At 38.6% G+C, this 23,551-nt stretch overlaps 1 protein-coding gene across 1 annotated transcript in view; it reads left to right on the top strand.

Annotated features, from left to right (window-relative positions):
* Positions 1-10,156: 10,156 nt before the first annotated feature.
* fam135b (family with sequence similarity 135 member B) overlaps positions 10,157-23,551 on the top strand; it is an 80,535-nt gene continuing 67,140 nt past the window's right edge. The window contains exon 1 of the mRNA XM_053512403.1: positions 10,157-10,238. The gene's annotated coding sequence lies outside the window, so the exon portion shown is untranslated. The remainder of the gene's footprint in view (positions 10,239-23,551) is intronic.

Genomic DNA, 23,551 nt, shown 5'->3' with positions numbered 1-23,551 from the left:
CCGTCCCATGGCAGTAATTCTTCTAATGGGTAGCTGCGCTGCAGGGAGGCCCGGAGAGGCCGAGATGTGGCACACAAATTCCCCTGTTAAACATGCCACAGTTTGTCGAGTAAGCACAACAAGTCTGAGTAACCGCACATTCAATTAGCAACAATTAGGGATGCTTAGGGTACACCACTACCGAGACGAAATGTACGTGATGTTCTCTTCTGCATCTGATCTATCTCAGATTCGCAAATATCCCTACATCTTTAAGATCACTCTACTTGCCTGTTTAGATTATTTGCACACCTTATAGTCACATCTATTCAAACATTGCTGAATAATCTCTATAAATCACACTACAAACACTCCATGTGCAGGAGAGATCCAAATAACAAAACCAAACAAAGTCGCAAGAGCAGGCTTAAGTCAAAATTGCATTAGCAGCAGGAATCTCGGTATCCAAAAGAAGTGGAACAAGAGTGATGCATGTTCATGGCAACAAAAATCAAGTAGTTTTCACCTTACAAGACACTCTGGTGGATGTCCATGAGGATTGCATGTGGTGCAGAATTACGATTTGATCAGAAAGAAGGTAGAGGTTGAGTTAAAGTTCTGCAGCAAATGATGGCTGTGATTGCTCAATAGAGGTTTGCCAGACCTCAAGAACCAGTGCAGCTCCATTTCAGCCAGAAAAAAAAACTGTCTTCGTCTTTTCCTTATCTCCTTTGACACTTTTAGAACATAGCCTGAGGACGAAACAGATGGGTGATAAAATTTGCAAAGTTTGAAGTTTCAGATTTAGGTGAGTTTCTGTAGCGCTTGATGAACATGTTCCAGGTTCAAATCCCACAACCATCAAGTTGGGCCCTTGAGCAAGGCCCTTGACCCTCAACTGCCAAAATGTAAAATGCCAAAATGTGAACACGTGGAACCTATAGAAAGCGCGTTCAAGTCAAATTGGTACATTTTTGCTTCCGAGTGGTGCAGTGTTAAAGTGCCGCCCTATCATCCGGAGATCGCGAGTTCGATTCCGGGGTGATGCTGTAACCTCTCGCAGCCGGAGGTCTAAAGAGAGCTGATTGGCCGAGCTCTCTCACAGGGAGGGATAAGAGATACTTAGTGCTCCCACATTAATCACGGCTCTACAGCCAATCAGGGGCGTCTGTGAGCTCGCGCACGCGGAAGGAGCGGCTAGCGCTTTGCTCCGAGTGTGTTACTTTCCCCCTAACGGTGCGTGAGCAGGCAGTTCGAAAAGATGCGGTTGGCTGGCGTCACGTGGTTAGGAGGAAACACGGGATAGTCTTTGGCCCTCCCGACTGAGTGGTAGTTGTAGCCTTAATGTGGAGCCCCCTAGTGACGGGGAGGAATTGGACACGACTAAATTAGGGGGAAAATCTGGGGAAAATCCAAAGAAAAAAAAACTGGGGAATTTTTTTTGTGAATGAAGGCATAATACTGCTTGACGTTTACAAAAGACTTTAGGCAGAGTACAGTGTTGCAACGCTTAGCTGCAGGTTTGAATCTCATCTCTGGTCCTACACAAAGTAAGCAGTATAAAGAATACATACTAGAGGGATTTCTATCAGTACCTCGGTATCACATTTCTGGAAGATTAAAGGATCATTACCTGGAAAACAAGGCATTCCCAGCTATTCCTCAGTCTCCCAGTCTTCCATTTATTCTTCCATGAAGACGAATCCAGCTGTGGCAGGACGGGTGGACATACTCTCACACTACAGCCTCTAAATATACTCCTGTGTTGCCTGGGTTTCATTCTGTGATGATCAATTACTGTAGGTGATGCAAATGGGTATCTTTCATAAAAACAGCCATCATAGTCCCAAGGATGATAGGAGGATAACTCTCTGGCCTTGGATTTCATCAACGCTTGATCAAGATTAGGATTTCTCCACATCAGGGGTCTAAGTTTAATGGCTGAAAGTCAGGACGTATAACAGTGAGGACCTTTAATAGTCTTGTGGGGGTGTGATGGGATTATTATTTCCAAAAACATTGTCCATGCCAATTTATATGGGAGAAGTTAAAGAAATAGACTATTAAAGAAATCATCACTATTCACTTGTGACGCTCTCAGAATCGGGAAGGTGAAAATCCTCCATGAATTCCTGTCCAAAACGAGAATAAAAGATTTGAAGGACGAACTGACGAGCCTTCCAGTTATACTTTTCTGATGAGCAGCGAGAGATAACATGATCTTATCTATGTGCTTACCTGGAAGATTGGATCAATCCCTGCATTGTGGATGTGCCATGGTCGAGCTGACCCTGATCCTGGATCACCAACTGGAGCTCCTAGGCCACTCCACCCTTTTTATCCTTCCTTATTCAATAAAAAATGTCATTTCCTTCCAAAATCTAGGAGTATACTGTTTTAGCTTTGAGGCAGTATGAATGAGCATGCAGGTTTTCGATCTAAGTGATGTTCCTGGAGGAATCTTAGCCGAGCCGAGATGAGAGAACAGACAGATAGGAATGGATGAGAAAGCCAAGTTCTCTGAGATTATGTATCTCTGAAGATTTAAAACCTCAAACACACCTGCTGCTGCTGAACCAAAAAAACAAAAATATACAAAAAAATCACACGTTATGGCCTCACCAAAGTTGGACAATAAAAGACCTGGTCTGATGGGTCTTTGATTTCTACTGCAACATTCAGATGTTCGGGTCGTAAGCAACATGAAAACATGGATCCATCCTGCCTTTTGTCAGCACTTCAGGCTGGGTATGGTGGTGTAATGGTGTGAGCATGGTTTCGATCCCACAGCCGAGTTGCTGACCATGAAAACTTGGAACTTGACTTATGAGTGTGTGAGGCCAATGTATGAAACTCTTCTATAGCAAAGACTACAACTATATAAATTATTTGCAATTATGCTACATAAAAGAGAAAGTTTGAAAGCTTGAAAGTCCTGTGGTTATTAAATCATTGCTTGACGTGTCCCTCTCAGTGTGTGTGTGTGTGTGTGTGTGTTCTTTCATCTGCATGAGTGAGAGGGTGTAAATAATAAATTTACACCGAAGCACTCCCAGCGTTCCCGAACCTCCCAGGGCCACAGCATTCCGTCTCCTCTCACATAAACCTGCATGTAATTGATAGCTTATGAGAAGATTTCAGACACACCTGCTTTCAAAAGCCTGACATGTTTCCACATCTCCATCTTCTCACCTCTGCAATTAGATATCTTTAATCCCAGGATGATCTCCTGACAGCCTCATTTATCATTCTGACAATCAAAGAGCGGGAGACGCAGAGAGTCCGTACCCGGCTGTCACAGTGACGGCGGATCAAACATGCCACACAGGAAGTGCGAATTATTCAGACGCCGAAGGCAAGAGGAGCATGGGGGGCGGGGGGGGTGTTGGGTTTAGGAAAGAGAAGAAGAGGTGCTGAGGAGACGAAGCACACGGTTTTACGGTCTGCAGAACAGGTTGGGTGATCGAGTGGAGGTTATAAAAGGGTTATAGAGAAAGTGAGAATAATAAAAAGAGATTAGGATAGACTGACATAATGGGAAAAAAAAGAAAAAGTGATAAGATGTTCAACACATTATTCATGTAATATTTTGAATGAATGACGAAGCCGTGAACCAAACAAGGAACTATAAGGGTTGTCTAAATACAGTATACATTCCGCTTACCTTATTAGATTTATTGACCCTCTATTATTTAAATTAAGACAAATTATTTGTCTGCTTGCTGTAATTGTAAAATAAAATAAATGTAATGCAAAAATATTTTTTTAAAATGCATTAGCCCAATTTGTGACTTTTGCACAAAACGAGAAGTGCAACCAAAGATAAACAAATGCAAATAGATTAAAATAAATAAATAAATAAATAAATAAATAAACTGTAAAATGTTGCAGCTTTGTATAATGATCCTTAGCCATGTGACTAATTATGCTTTTGTTTTTTGCTTTAGTAATAGAATTAGCTTTTTCAATAAAAAAAAAATTCCATTAAAAAAATAAAATGATATATACTGTATATAATTATTATTATAGCGTGGGAGCCCCAATGCAGGGGAGTGTTGGGACGTGGGGTCTTTATTTTGGGCCAAGGGTGATTGGCTCGCCTGAGCACCACGCAGCGCAAGGCAGGGGCGCTTATACACCGTTCTTATTAACTCTCTTCTGTTCAGAAAGGGGTATGTGTTACTATGAAAAGAGGTGCGCTTATGTCCGCGCGTGCCGTCACACTTCTGATGGTTTTCCCCTCTCTCTTTTTTATTGATACTGTTCTTTATCCTTTGCACTTTTCTCTTTTCACTTTTTCTCTTTTTGTCTTTTCACTTTTTCTCTTTTCCCCTATACCAGAGCAACGCTCTAATACCTGGTGCTATCTAATGTTCGCACATTGTGTGCTGGTTCCTGGGGGGTTTAAATAACCTGCCGGACAGGTGTAGCGCGTCTCCTCTGATTACCAACATGGTGGGGTTACCCTGCAACAACGGCCGTTCGCTGCTCTCCCTGTCTATAAATCTGCCTAGTCATCTGCCCACTTGCCCTATTTGGCCATGTTACAAGACCTGCTGTAGTGTGCGTAAATATGCCTCAATTTCGACTTAAGAACTGAATACAGTAAGTAAGACGTTGTAGAGTTGGATAAAACAAATCTAAGATAAACTAATTCTTATTCAAACCCAGTTCAGCCTGTAGTTAAAAGAAAAGTTACCTGGCGATGCAAGACAACATCACTGTACATCATTAAACATCCATGTGCATGATCTACAGTACACCACTGATGACAGCCTCGGCACAACGCTTTATCGAACTTTCTTTTATTTGTTTGTGTATTCGGCTATGCAAATACATTTACACACACTAGAGAAGAACTGCTTCATATCAGGCCTGGTGATGCAAGGCCACTATGCTTAAAATGGTAGTGCCTTAAAATAAGGATAAGAGACACACACACACAGACACACACACGTATTAATAATAATAATAAAATAATAATAATAATAATAATAACCCATCTTTTGACATTCCACTAAACTGTTAAACGTCATCCATTATGTTCTCATCAAACAAAAACTTTAACTGATCTCTCTCTCTCTCTCTCTCTCTCTCACACACACACACACACACACACACACTAAAAACAATAGTTAAACAAACAGAGAAATTAAATTTTCTCAAAGCTTAGAAAAAGACAAAGTACATAGTTTCATTTGCTAAAAGTACACTCCTCATTTATCACAAATCACATTACAGATGTTGAGACTACAGTACACTGGATTGCACATGCATCTAAGGAAAGTACAAGAGCTGACCAAATTATCAGCAAGAACAATAAAGTGGATATCACATATTTAACATATGCATAAGTAAAGATTAAGTGCACTTCATATACTGTATATATTGTACGGTATATAGATTTATCTTTGTTTGTTTGTTTATCTATGTAACTTTGCATTTTAATAAAATGACTTTATCACTAGTATTATTAACCATTAATGATTTAACCTATAAACTTATAACAAAAACCCTAAACAGGTTTTAAGTTAATTCAGTTAAGCAGTATTTAAATTTGAATTCAAAGATAGAATGTGTGTGTGTGTGTGAGTAAGAGAGAGAGAGAGATGATATGATGGAGAGAGAGACAGAAAGACAGGAAGACAGGAAGGAATAAATGGGTAAGACACACTGTGTAGGGGTGCATGTGTTAAGATAGAGAGAGAAATGAAAGAGGAAGAAAAGAAGAGAGAGAGCGAGAGAGAGACCTGTGGGTGGTTTAATCCCATGACTTCAAACCTCATGGTATTGCTGTTGTTGGTGTGTGTGTGTGTGTGTGTGTGTGTGATTTTATATACAGTATACAGTAACATGAGCATTTATAGGACGTTATAAGCATGTAGATTGTAGTTTGGTGTGCCAGATGTTTTAGCCTATTTGCTAAAATCATTTGATTTTTGAAAAGAAATAAATGTTTTAATATTTGGAAACATGGGTGTGTCGATAATGTTATAGTGTATAGAAAACTGAGACCGTCTTTAATCTTAAACAAATGTTAAATCTTAAACATGAAGTGTTGTTAATGGTATAGTGTAGTGTTATGGGGAAATGGGTGTGTGTTGGATTTTAGATGGTAATGTGTGTGTGTGTCATTAGTGTTACATGGGATGGAAACATGGGTGTGACAATAAAGCTTCAATATATGGAAAACTGGGTGTGTTATTAATCTTAAAGCATATGGAAATATGGGATATAAAAGGGGACATATTAAATATGGAACATTATAATATCAGTGAACATGTTTATTTATTTATTTATTTATTTATTTACAGATTACAAATATTTGATAAATGTTAAGCAGCTACTGTAAGTATTACATACACATAACACCACATGGGCACCTGATGGATTTATCATGGACACATCATGGTGTGTGAGAGCAGCAAGAGGAGGACATGTGAGGTGTTCGGCTGCGTTTGTTTTGCCTGCATTAGATGTCTTGATAATAAACACAGAGAGAGGACAGGGTGACCTTAAGACACACGGAAGAAAAGAGAGAGAGAGAGAGAGAGAGAGAGAGAGAGAGAGCGACGCAGTGCGCATAGTGCAGTATTTTACATTACATATACACTGACAGCTTGAACAGGCAGCCCCTCAGTCCACACCTGAGACTCCATCTTCTAATAAAACCCTTACAGGACATCTAATGGGACTTACAGTATGTTCCGCCATCACCATTTACATTTACTCATTCCAAACTTAATGTGGAATCTTCAAGACTTGGATTAGAGTACCATATAGCATCTGAAATATAGTCTAAGGAAATGAGTATATTTTACAAACTGTCTCTGATTTACATTTAAATTTTCATGCTCTATTTTGCATAATGTTGAATATGTTGAATATGTTAAATAATAACATATATGGCAACACAACTCCTGATTTACCGCATTATCTAAAATCTACAAAGAATTTAAAGAATTATGTAAATCGAAATATGTTTATAATATATAAATATGAATGTCTGAATGTGAATATTCAAATTTTTATATTTTATAAAACTATTTGATGTTGCATGTTGTACTAAAGGTGGTGTTAATAGTAATAAAAAGCAATCACAATAAAATAATAATAATAATAATAATAATAATATTTGCTAAACAACAATGATTGGGCCCAAGCACCTGCGCCACTGCAATCCGGATGCTGAAAAAAAAGCATCGTATTATGTAATATCACTGAATATGATGTCACAAAGACAGTCATTAGCCACTTTTTGCCATAAATTTAAGGTCTCACCACAGCTAAACCGTTTGAGATATTAAAATGCCATTGCAACTTTCCTTCCTTAATGTCTTGACCTGGCTGGTGATCATATAAATCTTTTATAGTATATCAAATTCCATTGGGTGGGTTTTGCAAACAACCCAAATATATAGTCGCAAGCAATGATGATCGGGTCCATGGATGTTCGGGCACACCAGAAAGACAGTGAGAGTGGGCACATGCATTTAAAGGGGACATACAAATACCCTTATGACATAAATTTAGAATAGTAATTTAATGTAAGACCTAAAAAAAAAATGGATGCTGGAAAAAAAAGCAGATCGAACTATGATGGTCACTTAATGTGATGTCATTTAAAATGATAGAAAGTGATGAAACTCGACCAGTTCGCTGGCAATAACATAAATCCCCTAGGAGGAGAATATCAAATTTTATTGGGTAATTAAGTTTTGCAAACAATTCAAAATAACTGACTTCTTGAGTAAAGTCCATGACATAGAGAGTAGAGTTCATGGCATGTCAAAAGTTTTTCACCTGGTTTTACATGTATAAGTGTGGATAAAAGGCTTTATGAACAGTTGTTATCTATACTGTAGCCTCGTTTACACTGCATTCCTAAGTCTGATTTGTTGCCTATATCTGTTTTTTTTTTCACTGTCTGTTTACACGTTCTTTCAACTATGACTCATATCCGATTCAAGTGTTGACACTTGCCATACCATCTAAAACATCGCGCATACTTAAAGGTAGATCCTTGCGCTATACACTAGCCAAGATGGACGAAGGCGAAATATGCTTGACGCTAGCGCTGCGATATATGCAAAGTTCGTGAAATTTGAAACGGAGGAGGAGGAGGAGGAAAAAACGCCATAATTGCAGCCTATATGCTTCATTCACCAAATACTGATTTCTTAATGTTATTTAGCCTAAATAAGCATTATCACACGGCGGGGTGCTTTTTCCTCTTCCATGTCAACTGCGATGTTATCATTCCACACGCGGAGAATGACATTACATCATTAAACCGCGAAGAAGTTGAAGTTTTAATGAAGTACAGAACGCAATGACTCCGATCTGTCTGTTTACACGACCATAACATATCGAACAAAACATATCTGATTTATATCTGATTTATATCTGATTTAATTCCACATATGGAGGAGGCCTGAAACTGATCTCAAAATATCGTAATGCATGATTTTTTTTTTCCTGTTTACACGGACATAGAACATATCTGATATGTGTCACATATGACATGATTGAGTCACATTTAACTGACAGTGTAAAAGTAGCTTATGTCTCTTTTTTAAACCTTAAATTGAATTATGGCAGCAATGTAAAATATTATGTTTCTTCATCATTGATGCTGCCATGTGATCGTCTAAAGATAGGGGTACAGTGGAACCTCAGATTATGAGTAACGTGGTTTGCGAGTGTTCCGCAAGACGAGCAAAGATTTTTTTTTTAAATGACTTGAAATTGCATTGCATTGTCTAGGGTTACGAGTACCGAGTATCATGTTAATAAGCGTCGATAAAACATTCTCTCCGTTAATGTGTGTGTGTGCACACGTACATTACACACACATACACGCACACACACACAACGCCTGTGTGCATAAAAAGAAAGACTTATCTGGCGGGATTTTTTTTTTTTTAAGTGCAGGGTAATTTGTTTTATTTTGACTGTATATTTTGTATGAAATATTTTTATGTGTTTATTTTTTTGGGCTGTAAAAGAATAATTTAAATTTCCATTATTTCTTATGGGAAAATTTAATTTGGTTTACGAGTGTTTTGGAATACGAGTCCACTTCCAGGAAGAATTATGCTCGTAATCCAAAGTTCTAATGTATATTTTTCCACGTTGAAGTGTGTATACATTTTTTTCGCCTGACTCTGTATATACTATATTTTTGAGTTGTTTGCAAAATGCAACCAATGGAATTTGATATACGCCCACTAGGGGATTTATACTATCGCCAGCAATTAAACCAGTGTAATCTATAAAATTTTTGTTTACTTTCTGTGTAATAATATTAATAATAATAATAATAATAGTTGACAAGCTTAGTTGCTTAGTTATTATTATTATTATTATTATTATTATTATTATTATTATCACATTATTACCATTATTACCATTTTGTTACAATATAATTTATGTTTGGTATCATATATTAGGCAGCAAGTAAACAAAAATATTATATATAATATATGTATAAACGATCACAATAATAGTAATAATAATAATAATAATAATAATAATATACACCAATTATTATTATTATTAGTATTATTATTATTATTATTATTATTATTGTGATCGTAAATCGATGTAATTTTTTTGTTTTATAAACGATCACAATAATAATAATAATAATAATAGGTGTAGATGATGATGATGATTATTATTATTATTATTATTATTATTATTATTATTATTAATAATATTGTTTATAAAAAATACTTGCTGTCAATATATAATACCAAACAAAAAATGATATCGTAACAACATGGTAACAAAACAATTACCATTCACCTCGCGCTCTCAAGGACACACACACACACACACACACAGCGAGAGAGAGAGAGAGAGAGAGCGCATAAAGCGCGCTCTAACAGCATAAAGCGCGCTCTCGTGGTTTAGCCGAAGCGCGTTCCCGCAGTCCCGTGCTGCGACTGAATGGTGCGTAACCATGACAACAGCGACAGCACCAGCGGCGGCGGCGGCGGCAGTAGCGCGTTGAAGCCGCGCTGTTATTCCTCCGGTGCTCGGAGATCAGATCACACATACACACACACGCGCGCGCACAAAGACACACACACACAGACACAGACGCGCGCGCGCTCAGAGACACAGAGACAGAGAGAGACACAGAGAGAGAGAGACACGGGCGCAGCACACGCACCATCTTAATGCCCTAGGAGCGGGCAGAACCGGGGCGGAACAGGCGGAGGTGTGGACCGGAGCGGGGTCTCTCGGCGCAGGTGAGACGTGACTGTATCCTGGTGTTAATGAGATGTTCAGCAGCGTGCGGTCAGGGCACTGTGTGTTCCATGGCGCGTGTTCTTGTGGCTCGTCCTCATCCTGGAGGTATCGCGTGCTGTTCATGCATGATGCATCTTCTGCCATGTTTGCATTATAACTTCTATAAACTTACATCATCACCGTGCATATGGATAATGTTTTATTACACATTGTATATGGCTTTCTCATATGATATTTATACTGTACATATCATACACACTAATAGGTGTATGTTTATATATATATATATATATATATATATAGGTGACGTGTGTGTAGAAGAATTTAAACTCGCCTATCATGACTTACTCATCACATGATCTGATATCATACATTCACATCATGATATAATTTACCCTTAATCAATAACATGCATGTTTACATAACATATTTACAACAATCAGCCATACCATTATGACCACCTGTCTAATTTGGCAGTAATGCACTGTGTGTCCTGACACCTTCCTATCCCAACCAGCACTAACCTTTTTATGAATTTCATCCACACTAGCGCCTCTATTGGATCGGACTACACGGACCAGTCTCGACCGCGCGGCCATGACACTGTTTTGAAAGTTCACCGGTTTTCCTTCCCTGGATCACTTTTGATATGCCCTGACAACCGCAGACCAGGATCATCCCACAAGATCTGCAGTCGTTCTGACCCAGTCGTCTAGCCATCACAATCTGGCCCTTGTCAAAGTGACTAAAATCCTGACACTTTCCAATTTTTTTCCGGTTCCAACTTCAGGGACAACATGTTCACTTGCTGCCTAATATATCCCACTTACTTCAAGCTTGCCGTTGTGCTGGGATATTTTACCCATAGCTACTGTGAGAAGGGACACATTGTGATGGCTAGATGACTGGGTCAGAGCAACTCCAAAACTGCAGCTCTTGTATGATGTTCCCAGGCTGCAGTGGTCAGGACAAACCAAAAGTGATCCTAGGAAGGAAAACTTGTGAACTGCCGACAAGTTCAAGGCTCAATGATGCACATGGCGAGCGCAAGGCTGAACCGTGTAGTCCAATCCAATAAAAGAGAAATGGTTAATGTTGGTTTCATTTAAAAAGGTGTCAGAACACACAGGTCATTACTGTTGTGGTAGCATTATGTGGACCTACTCAATATTACACAGTTGGTCATAATGTTATGGCTGATCAGTGTATGTTTATGCATACTGTAATATACACAAACTGTAGATACACACACAGACATATTGTAGACAAAAAGTAAGATCCATAACATGTTTATCTTGTTACAATGGTACCTGTGGTACCAGGGGTGGGGTATATAGAGTTGGGCAGCAAGCGAACTGATGAACAGTTTTCAAAGTTGTGCAGCAAAAAATTGGCATTTTTAAGGACCTGAGTGCCTTTGGCCACAAACAAATGATGTCTAGATGTCCAAAGCAACTTTAAAACAGCAGGTCTTGTGGGGTGTTGCTGGTCTGGATAACCAATGAACTAGGAAGAAGGTCAGATGCAGCCAAGGCTCAATGATGTGCTTGGTTTGATCCAACAGAAGAGCTACTGTAGCACAGAGTAATAAAAAGGAGTCAAAACACACAGTGTATTGTAGTTAGTTGCACATGGAGCTGAGTAGCCCATGCTGTTCCATGGCCACCATTCATCTGATGAATCATGTGGATGGCCAGGTGTGTGTGTGTGTGTGTGTTGCTTACCTGGAGAATAGAAGGCACCATCATGCATTATGGAAAGAATGTGAGCTGACAGGCAGTGTGATGCTCCATGTTCATTCATGCGGATGTTACTTTGACACGTACCACCTACCTAAACACTGTCGCGGACCGAGTTCCACCCCTTCATGGACATGGTGTTCCCTGATGGTAGCGGCTTTTTTCAGCAGGATAATGTGCTCTGATACACTGCCAAAAAGTTCAGGAATGGTTTGAGGAACAGGACAAAGAGAGACGATGTTGACTCGGCCTCTCAGTTCTTCAGATCGCAATCTGATCGAGCTGATCCATGGAGGTCCCACATCACAACTTACAGGTGGTTATAGATTGTGATGCTTATGGCTTGGTGCCAGGACACCATCAGAGGTCTACTGGAGTCCATGCATCGACGGAGATGTTTTGGGGATAAAGTGGCTTACTGGTGTCTCACTTATAAAGTGTCTTACTGGCAGTTTATATGAAAGTGTTCATATCACTGATATTATGAAATGCATAAAAATACAAATATAGACGGTAATACATTATATCACGCAGCTTACTAATGCATATTATAATGTATAAGTAGAATTACTAATATGTTAAATAAAAAATATGTGTTTTCTTTTATAAAATTAATTTCTTTTTATGTAGGTAATTTTAAATATGTTTTTTTTTTATAAATCACTAATAAAGTTCACTTTACATCAAAATGCTATTTAACATGCGATCATATGATAATCATCTGTGTAATGTATGTGATTTTAACATAATTTGTGTAGCCCTGTTTGCTTACATACTGTACATTAACATTTTATACATCACACATCATATTGGATTTGTGTGTCGTGCTACACACACACAGAAAGAAAAACCTTTGAACATTGTGTATATCAGATCATCTGTATGTCACACACGTACAGACAGACAGAGAGAGAGAGAGAGAGAGAGAGAGAGAGATGTATTATAAGAAGCAGTCCTTAAGGGACCAATATCACATATAACACACTTAAAATAGCGTAGTGGCTTACAGATGAGTGTGTTCAGGGATTTATAGAAGCGGAACAGTCTGTGACACCCAAAGGGCATGTACATAACAACAAGACATTTACCTCGGTTTTTACTGCCTCAGGATTCCATGGTTGGCGAATTTCGAGTAATAAAGTTTACCTAAATTAACGCAGAAAGAAGGAAACCGCTAATGGAAGCTAATTCCTGAAATTCTGAGGATTGCTAATTCCTAGGATTAGCTCAATGAGCTCATAGCAAGAAAACAACAATAATAATAATAATAATAATACTGCTAACTCATTGTGTGTTGTCCTGGCTAAGCTGCCTAGCTATTTTGTTTAGTCACAAGCACTCTTTGTGTACTTTTTATGTGTCCAATTTTAAAAATAATAAAGCAATAATAAAATAGTAAAGCATATGGGAATAGCCCTGCCCTGGACTGATGCAATCATGGAAAGAAAATATTGTTTTTTTATTTTAATTTTTTCCTGTTTCCTCCTGTTTTAGAGGAGTTTTGCTCATTTATAAAGTCAAAATAAAAAAATTAGCTGCTACATGCTTAAGAAACTAATTCTGTTTTTTGTTATTATATGTTTTCCTAATTATTTCTTTGGAAATGTAAGTTACTTTTGGTTTACTCACAGTCTTTTACACTTTCCCTTTTAATTAAAATACAGTATGTCATTGCTAAATGTGGATGCCCTACTATATTAGCAAAAAAAACAAAACAAAATGTGTTGTCCTGCAGTGTTGTGTTTTAATGATAGTACTACTGTTTTGTGGTTGAATGCTAGTTCTGTTATATTGTAGTCACTGGCTAGATCTGTTGTATGGTGGTTCAATGCTAGTTCTGTTACATTGTAGCCCCTGCTTAGTTCTGTTGTGTTGTGGTTCATTGCTAGTTTTGTTACATTGTGGTCTAGTTAATAGCTCTGTTGTGCTGTGATTTGATGCTAGTTCTGTTGTGTTGTAGACACTGGCTATTTGTGTTGTGTTGTGTTGTGTTGTGCTTTAATGCTAGTTGTCTTGCGTTGTGGTCACTGGCTAGTTCTATTGTGTTGTGGTTCAATGCTAGTTTTGTTGCGTTGTGGCTAGCTCTGTTGTATTGTGGTTTGATGCTAGTTCTGTTGAGTTGCGGTCACTGGCTAGTATTGTGCTGTGCTTTAAATATGTAAAGTGTTGCACAAATGTTGTGTTGTAGTTTAATGCTTATTCTAATGTTTTGTAGTTAAATGCTAATTCTGTTGTGTTGTAGTCACTAGCTAGTTCTGCTGTGGTTGAATGCTAGTTCTGTTACGTTGTAGTCACTGGCTAGTTCTGTTGTGTTGTGGTTCAATGCTAGTTTTGTTGTGCTGTAGACACTGGCTAGTTCTGTTGTGTTGTGGTTTAGTGCTAGTTTTGTTGTGTTGTAGTCACTGGCTAGTTCTGTTGTGTTGTGGTTTAATGCTAGTTTTGTTGTGTTGTAGTCACTGGCTAGTTCTGTTGTGGTTCAATGCTAGTTTTGTTGTTTTGTAGTCACTGGCTAGTTCTGTTGTGTTGTGGTTCAATGCGATTTGTCTTGCGTTGTGGTCACAGGCTAGTTCTGTTGTATTGTGGTTTAATGCTAGTTTTGTTGTGTTGTAGTCATTGCCTAGTTCTGTTGTGTTGTGGTTTAATGCTAGTTTTGTTGTGTTGTAGTCACTGGCTAGTTCTGTTGTGTTGTGGTTCAATGCTAGTTTTGTTGTGCTGTAGACACTGGCTAGTTTTGTTGTGTTGTAGTAACTGGCTAGTTCTGTTGTGGTTCAATGCTAGTTTTGTTGTGTTGTAGTCACTGGCTAGTTCTGTTGTGTTGTGGTTCAATGCGATTTGTCTTGCGTTGTGGTCACAGGCTAGTTCTGTTGTGTTGTGGTTTAATGCTAGTTTTGTTGTGTTGTAGTAACTGGCTAGTTCTGTTGTGGTTCAATGCTAGTTTTGTTGTGTTGTAGTCACTGGCTAGTTCTGTTGTGTTGTGGTTCAATGCGATTTGTCTTGCGTTGTGGTCACTGGCTAGCTCTGTTGTGTTGTGGTTTAATGTTAGTTCTATTGTCGTTGTGGTTTAATGCTAGATTTGTTGTGTTGTGGCTAGCTCTGTTGTGTTGTGGTTTAATGCTCGTTCTGTTGTTTGTAGTCACATACTAGTACTGTTGTGTTTTTTTTTTTTTTTTTACATTTGTGCTGTGGTCTATGAATATTTTTGTTGTATAGTGGTTTGATGCTCATTCTTTTGTATTGTGTTTTGATGCTAGTTCATGCTAGTTCTGTTGTGTTGTGGTTTGTTGCTAGCGTTATATTTGAATTGTAGTTGTGTTGTTTTGTGCTCACATGCGGGCTCTGTTTTGTTGTGGTTTTGTGGTTTAATGCCAATTATAGGCTAATGTCCTTAACATGGCTTGCTTTCCTTAATTAAGAAATTCGGGTGGGTGTAATTTAGCATAAAATGTTTCACTCTCTGAGAAGCCCTTATGTAGTTTTGCATGCCGATCTTGTTTTGACGCTGTAGGCATTGTCTTGCTGTATCGTGACCTAAAAAACAAGCATTGCTAATAATGATACATCGGTCTTGTTAAGCGTTCACTGTGGAAGAGATAAAGTCACCTCACTAGGAGAGAGAAGTCATTTTAATATATATAGAATGTAATAAGTCGCCCAGAGCATCTGCTTCTCTGCTGCTTAATTCAATAAGATCGTTTTCCAGTTACAGCGACTTTCCCCGTAATATTTATGTAGGGTCACTAGAGAATACAATGTAGCTGATTAGAAACCAGTGAATTAGAAATGAGTGAGTTGATTTACTCTTCCTTTGAAGCACACACACACACACACACACACCCCAAAATCCTGTCGGTTTTAATGTTCACCCCTGTCTGTCAATGAACTCTATAGTTATCCTGGAACAATCTGTGAACCTGTCTGAGCCTAGGCTAGAAACTGTCTTCGGTTGTCTATAATTCTATATGTTATTAAAGGTCTCTGCAGTTATGACAAATATATTTATAGGGAAAAAAAAATCACTGTCTGTCTGTAGTTATGGTGTGTACTTAGAAAAACGCTTTGTGCAGTAATGATAAAACTGTCTGTGGTTATTGTAAAGTTGTATATCTTGTAATTATAGTCAGTGGTTGTAGTGAGACATGTCTGCTGTTATTATTGAGTTAATTATAATTATAGTTAAACTGTCTGTAGTTTTTGGCAGGGCTTAAGCGCAAACTGTACTGTATTTCACTAGTGAATACTGATTATGATAAAACATTCTGTAGTTTATGCCTGTGGGTTTGATGTGTAGTAAAGTAGAAATTGTCTGTAGTTAGAATAAACAATTGTTTATTGTATAACAGTCTGTAGTTGTAGCGTTCAACTAAATTAAAAACCATGTGTTTCTGTGTTTCAGTGTTTAAAATTTGAACTGTATGTTAGGGTACGGTTGGGGGACGGTGTGTTCAGTATACAGACCGTCTGTGGTTATGAGAGAAAGTACGTGTCTGTGGTTATGATAAAGACTGCCTAAGGAAAAAGTGTGTATGTACCTGTGCACAATTAGATGATTGTCCTAAAGGAATACAGTGTTGACAAACAGCACTGTCTGGCAGCACAGACTTTAATTTACCCACAGGGACATGTCTGTAAGTGAGTGCGCATACCCTGGCATGTGAAATGCATTTTAATGTTTTCACGGCCAAGTAAGCTTCGTTCTGGCCTCACATCCTGCTGTGTCATGTAGGCTAATAAAGGCAAACATTTGTATGAATACACACACACACACTGACACACGCACAAACACATTTACTTTCAGGTCAGGTCTTGCAGAGAACCAAAGGATCACCAGAGGAACGTCTGGTGGCATTTTACTCCATGTCCTTGGCATTTACGTCCTGACATTATGAAAAAAAGAACGCTCTGAAATAGTCAGAAATTTAAACAAGCATTTTGAATAATGCAGTGATGGCAGGTTGTGCTGAATTTGTCCTGACATGTACGTTAAACCCTCGGGTAAGACTGCTGATGCTAGCAGGATGATGCTGATTCTACAAGCTCAATTTGTAAACCAGCGTCCAGCATCACATTACTCAACAGTTTATTGTTTCCAATACACTATACAGTATATACAATCACACAATTAGCCAAACCTTTCATAAAAAAGCCTGCTTACTCGAATAATCTCAGAATAAAAAAGTACTGCGAATGCATATTTTTGTTCCCCAAGATACAAATCCACCCTCAAAGGTTTACCGGTGGTCCATGAAGTCCGACTGACAGTTTTCCTGCACAGGTATAGTGACAAGCATTTGTACCTTAGAAAACCAGTTTAGTCCCTTTTTTGTTTAAAGGGCATTGACGTACTGAACAGAATAGAAAGGTTCAAGAATGTGAAGTGCCTCCGGTGTGTGTCTTGTTTTATATCCAGACAGTAATAAAATTTTCCTTCAGACAGATTTAGAAGTAGTGGAGCTCTGAAAGCCAAAGACTTTGCGGACACATCCAGTATAAGCTGTTTTGTTGACCTTTCATTAACCCTGGCTGAGGTCATGACCATCACACCCAAATGTGCTTTTTGAACATCTTATCCCATTTCAGATTTATTCCACCTTGGCTGCTAAAATGTGCTCTACTCTTTTGGGAAAGATTTCCAGCTAGATGTTGGAGTGTGGCTGTAGAGATTTGTGTTCATTTATCAATTAGAGCATTAGTAATCTCAGGCAGTAATGGCAGATGAGGTGGCCTTGGTTTTGGTGGTCAGCTACCAACTAACTATACAGTATAACTATATAATGTATAATGGACATCCATCCATCCATCCATTGTTCTAGGAACCTCTGTAGTGCAACGAGGGACCGTGGAGGCCAGTGGTGACCATTGTATTTATTCCCATTGTGTACAACCATGGAAGGACCTCTGGTCATAATGGACATATGGTTTATGTATTTGTCTGACATGGTCTAACGATGCAATAAACTTCGCATTAATGTAAATATACGTATATATATTTATGAGGATGGGTTCCCTGTTGAGTTTGGTTCCTCTTAAGGGTTCTTCCTATTGCCATCTCAGGGTGTTTTTCCTTGCCACCATCGCCTTCGGCTTGCTCATCGGGGACTATCTGACCATTTTGATTCATACACATTCACATTTCATACAAACTTCCATAGTTTAGATTGTGTAAAGCTGCTTTGCGACAATGACAGTTGAGAGTTAAAAGCGCTATACAAATAAAGTTTAATTGGATTGAACTAATGCACAAATACTTGTAATATTTTATAGAAATTTATTAAAGAATTCATTAAAACTGACATTCAAAACTAATCTAAAAGGTGTTCAATGCAATGGTGGTGCGATGCTCTACGGCTTAGAGACAGTGGAAATGAAAATGAAAGAAAGACAGGAGGCAGAGCTGGAGGTAGCAGAGCTGAAGATGTTCTATTTGGAAGTGACAAGGATGGATAGGATCAAGAATGAGTCCATCAGGGCCCCCGAGTGCCGCAGCGGTAAAGTGTTCGCTGGTTCGATCCCCAGGTGATGTTGTAACCTCTCACAGCTGAGGGCCTAGACAGAGCTGATTGGCTGAGCTCTCTCAGCGCGGGTGGGATGGGAGGTACTTGGTGCTCTCACATAAATTACGGCTCTACGGCTAATCATTGGCTTCTGTGAGTTCATGCAAGTGGAAGAAGCAGATAGCGCTGTCCTCCGAGTGTGTTATGTCGCTCCAATGTTGAGTGAGCAAGCAGTTCGACAAGGTGCGGTTGGTTGGCGTCACATGGTTTAAAGGAAACACGTGATCGTCATTAGCCCTGCCGACTGAGTGGTGGTAGTAGCCTTAATATGGTAGCCCCCTGGTGACAAAGTTTGTGTCAGATGGACAACCCATGTTAGATCTTTTGGAGATACAGTGAGAGGAGCCTGATTGAGGTGGTTTGGACATGTTCAGAGGAGAGATGGTGAAGGATGCTGAGGTTGGAACTGCCAGACAGGAGGGCTAGAGGACCAAAGAGGAGATTTATGGATGCACTGAGAGAGGACATGAAGTTAGTTGAAAGAAGAGGATGCAGGGTTAGATGAAGGCAGATGATTCGCTGTGGCGAGACCAGAAAGGAAACAGATGAACGACAATTATAATTTATTTTATTCTGGTAATACTTTTTTGTTTATTCTGTTAATACTTTTTAACATATATTGTGTGTGTTTGTGTACTGTACCCTTAAAAAACACAATTCTATGTGTAGTGTGTAGTAACTCTGTCCTGTTCAGTCTACAGCATGGAAGCTACATAGAGAATAACTCTTACAATAAAAATGATGATTATATTCCAGCTGTAATTGCTGAGCATATTTACAGTACAAACCTTTTCAGTGAACTATGAGAACAAAACAACAACAGCCCACTAAAATAATTGGTCATAATTAATAATTGAGGTGAGCTGTCCAATTCATTGTGACATTGCTTTGGGGTAATATTGATTTTAATTTAAACTACAGAACATTTATTTTACTCATAACCTCATACACTTTATAACCATTAGTACGGGCACCTATTTTAAGCATGACTTCAGAAACTTTAAACCACAAATACTGTACCATAAATACAGATGCTTTTACCATGACCACAATAAATTTTAGCCATAACCAAAGACATCATTTCAATCTTAACTACAAATCATTTATTAAAATCATAACTGCAGACACCTACTAAATAATAATAATAATAATAATAATAATAATAATAATAATAATAATGAGGAGAAAAAGAAGAACCACATATACAATGTTAAACCATAAAACCAGACACCTTCTAAATACTACTACTACTACTACTAATAATAATAATAACAGATTTAAGTTTAAAACCATAACTACAGACATATATTTAGTCCTCAACTACAGACACCTTCTTTGATCAACAAACATGACTACAGACACCTCCCTACAGTAGACTACCTAGACCTTTATTATAACCAGGCACTTTTTCAACCATAATCACAGACACTTTAAACTATAACCACAGACATGTTTTAGCCATAACCACAGACATTTAAAAAACAGACACCTTAAAAAAAAAAACATAATCCCACATTTTTAACCATAACTACAGCCATTTTTTTATTAATATAACCACCTTACTACAGTACGCTAGTATAACATACCTTATTTAAACCATAACCCAAAACATTTGACTACAACCATATTTTATAGATAACAGTGAACAGTTTTTTTTTTTTTCTTGATGAACATTTTAACCCCCACTGTAAGCTCCAGACAAATCAACAACTGCTCTCCTCTTGCTTTTGAACATTTGGTTCAGGTGATTTGGGAGCTGTATGCCGGTTTTGTAATGTTCTGCAATGTTATAGTTGTGCCACTTTAACGCTACAGTTGTCAGTCTCTACACTGTAATATCCTTTCTGAATGAGATAGACAATCGATTCATTGTTGTGTGACCTATGAGAGGCAGAAGACCACCAGCGGAGAGGTATATATTTAAAAAAAAAAATCTGTGATGTACACAGACTGATCGATACACCAGACAGCGGGATGAGCTATTTATTTTTCATCATATTTTAATGATGGAAACCAGTGAACTGATCAACAACAGCATCTTTCCTTATATTTATCATAATTGACAAAATACCAAAGCAGTCTTGAGGTATTCCACTGTCTCAGCTCTCAAATCACCTGCACCAAGCATTCAGTGTCCCGTGTAGCTCAGTGCTACATGTAAGTCCACCGGGAGCTGAGAGTCTGAGAGTCTAAAACCTCTGAGGAGCGGCTTGGGACACGGCGCTACAGAAGGTTAAATGGTTGTAGATACTGTAGAGCAGGTATTTGAGGAAATGTGTAACATCACCACACCTGAAACTGTACACTGTTTGTATTAGGAGCAATTTGAGAGAATTGCATTGTGTAGAGAGGTGCAGTAAATAGCGTGTTCATGTGCTTCATCAAATTACCCACCCTGAACAGTTCAATCAGAACAATGGAAAAATCTCCTACTCAGAATTTCCTGTGTGGTGAGACCGGTGTAATAAAGCGTGACTGTTTTGAAGATCTAAAACCTGTAAATGGTGCCATGGAGGAAGTGGTCAGCATGTGAAACCTGTGGTTGGGCAAGAGCTGTCTGTTGTTGTAATAAGAGACTGTCTGGGATTAATGATGTAGAGTGGATGTCATTATGGTTACATTAACACCCCTGCCAGGTGGATTGAATCATCCTGATGGGACAGGGTGGGTGAAAAGTAACTGGGCATTAAAAAAAAAAACTGGTAATCAAGTCCATATTTCCAATAGAAATGTATCGAAACAAATTGTACATGAACTTTATTACACATGAAAATGAAAGCAAATCATTCAATTCCAACATAGGCACCAGTGGCGTCAAACCGGTTTCGTCGAACCACGGCCGCGGATGGACTGCACAGTCTTCTAAAGGAAGCGGTTTGGGATATTGCTGAAAACCACCTGAAGAAGTCCTCCAGTGTGTCCTCCAGCATTTGCACGTCCTCCAGCATTTTCCGGAATGTTGGTGGGGACGACGTGGACCTCGTGCATGGCCTCCAAGAAATCCAGATCTCACTCCATGCGATTTTAGTCTTATGGGACATACAGTACGCTAAGGAGGAGGTGTACAGGACAATGCGTTCCACAATCGAGGACTTGGAGGCAGTACATGTACAATTTGCTTCAAAGTTTGTATTAGACGTAAGAACTTTATTACAAATTTTTATTGGCTAGTTAATTTTCACCTACACTGTGTACACCAGTAAACCAGGATGTGACAGGATCGTGAGCGAACAATGTACAGTTATGCCTGTTGGGACCAACAGCCAAGAAGATGTATACACACTTTAGGAAAAAAAAAGTGTAGACATTTTTTAATACTAAATTTATTGCTGTACGTATATGACAGGGGTTGGCAACTTGCTGCTCCGGAGCCACATGTGGCTTTTTCATCGCTCTGCCGTGCCTTTGGAAAATAAATAATCAGTATTTCATTTAAATGTATTGTGTTTTGGGTTGTTTATGTGCAACACCCGCTGGCACGCGATTTAAAGAAATAGTCCATTTTTTTTTTATTCAGGTTGACGGCTGACTGCACGATCCAGTAAGAGGGTGATGGCACACAGAAGCAGACGGCATTTTTGGTTTGCTGCAGGTGGATGGTTTAAGTTTTTATTTTTTTATTATTTCATAAATACGAGGAGGACTCAAATAGACATTGAGTATTTTATTTGAAAGTAAGCAACAACCCAAATTGTTCAAAATGTTTTTGTTGCACTCAGGAGAGAAAAAAAAAAAATCAGTTTTCTCTGTAGCAGTTCATTGATTTCATAAATGTAGAACACACTCTGTTTTTTTTTTTCATACAGAGCATTAAAGGATATTTATGCTTTTTTTAAAACAAAAAGATATTTGCAGTGTTATCTTTATTTTAGATGTCAAAAGGTTTTTGTGACTCCCGGTGTTTTCTTTTTCTGTGGGGTATATGATAATAATATTAATGCTATAGTAGTATAATATATCATACTATTTTTTTATGTGTATATACACTTTCTTTTGACTATACACACACACACACACACACACACACACACACATATATATATATATGTATAGTGTATTGTTTTTTGGAAATCACTCAATAACCTGAGTCTATGCGTAGACTCATATAAAATAGATGTGATGAAACAGAAGTACTTCCTACTGTACGTCCCTGTTCTTTCCCAGAATGGGTGTACTCTATAGGCATTTAAATGAATACGGTGGTTTACTGCAGCAGAGTCCCATGATCCTCGCTCTCATGTGATTTATATAATTTTGCCCTCGCTGGCACGCTGGATCATCGGATCAGGAGCATGGTGCGGGAATCTCTGGATAGTGGCTGTAGTTTAGTGGAACGAGTTCTGCTCTTAGTTCTCTTACATTAGGTAGGTTATGGTATATTTGTCATATTAATATGTGTTGAGTTGAGTTAAATGGTTATACAGTAATATAGTTAAGGAACGAGACGAGTTGATCGTGTACTGTAATCAAGTGTATTTAACTTTTTCTTTGTCTTTAATATGTGTGTGTAAGAGAAAGAAGAAAGAAAGAGAGTTAAACCTCTAAAGACACAGTTCTGCGAATGCTTGAGCGAGTGAGTTGTTGCTTTGTCGATTAAACCTATTTTTAGCACAAGACCTAATGAGCTCGAGGACTGAGGCAGCTCTGCGTCTCACTCTGGTTTGTTCGCTGTTTTAAAGAGTGTTACTTCACTGTGCGTTGTTTATCAGACCCAAGGTGTTGCCCAAGGCTTAAACACATGGATCTGTGTGTACATGTATACAGATTATTACTGACTCATGTGTAAACACTTCCCGGGAAGGTGGGTGGCTTTTACCGTTACGCGTACACCTGCGACGTCTATTAGCGAACAGTTTTTTTTCCTAGAATGCTGCCGCCTCATATCTCCTTTGTTCCCTCAGTGTAATCCTAAACTCGTGTGGAGTTTCTCGTGTTCTCCGCATATCCTCCTGGCTGCACCACAGGTCCTCAGGGTTCTCGCCGCCTCCAAAAACATGCCATTGTTCCTACTGTATGACTAGT

Source organism: Clarias gariepinus, chromosome 2, assembly GCF_024256425.1.
Source record: "Clarias gariepinus isolate MV-2021 ecotype Netherlands chromosome 2, CGAR_prim_01v2, whole genome shotgun sequence".
In the NCBI taxonomy this organism is placed as follows: domain Eukaryota; kingdom Metazoa; phylum Chordata; class Actinopteri; order Siluriformes; family Clariidae; genus Clarias; species Clarias gariepinus.
This window is presented reverse-complemented; position numbering and strand designations above follow the sequence as displayed.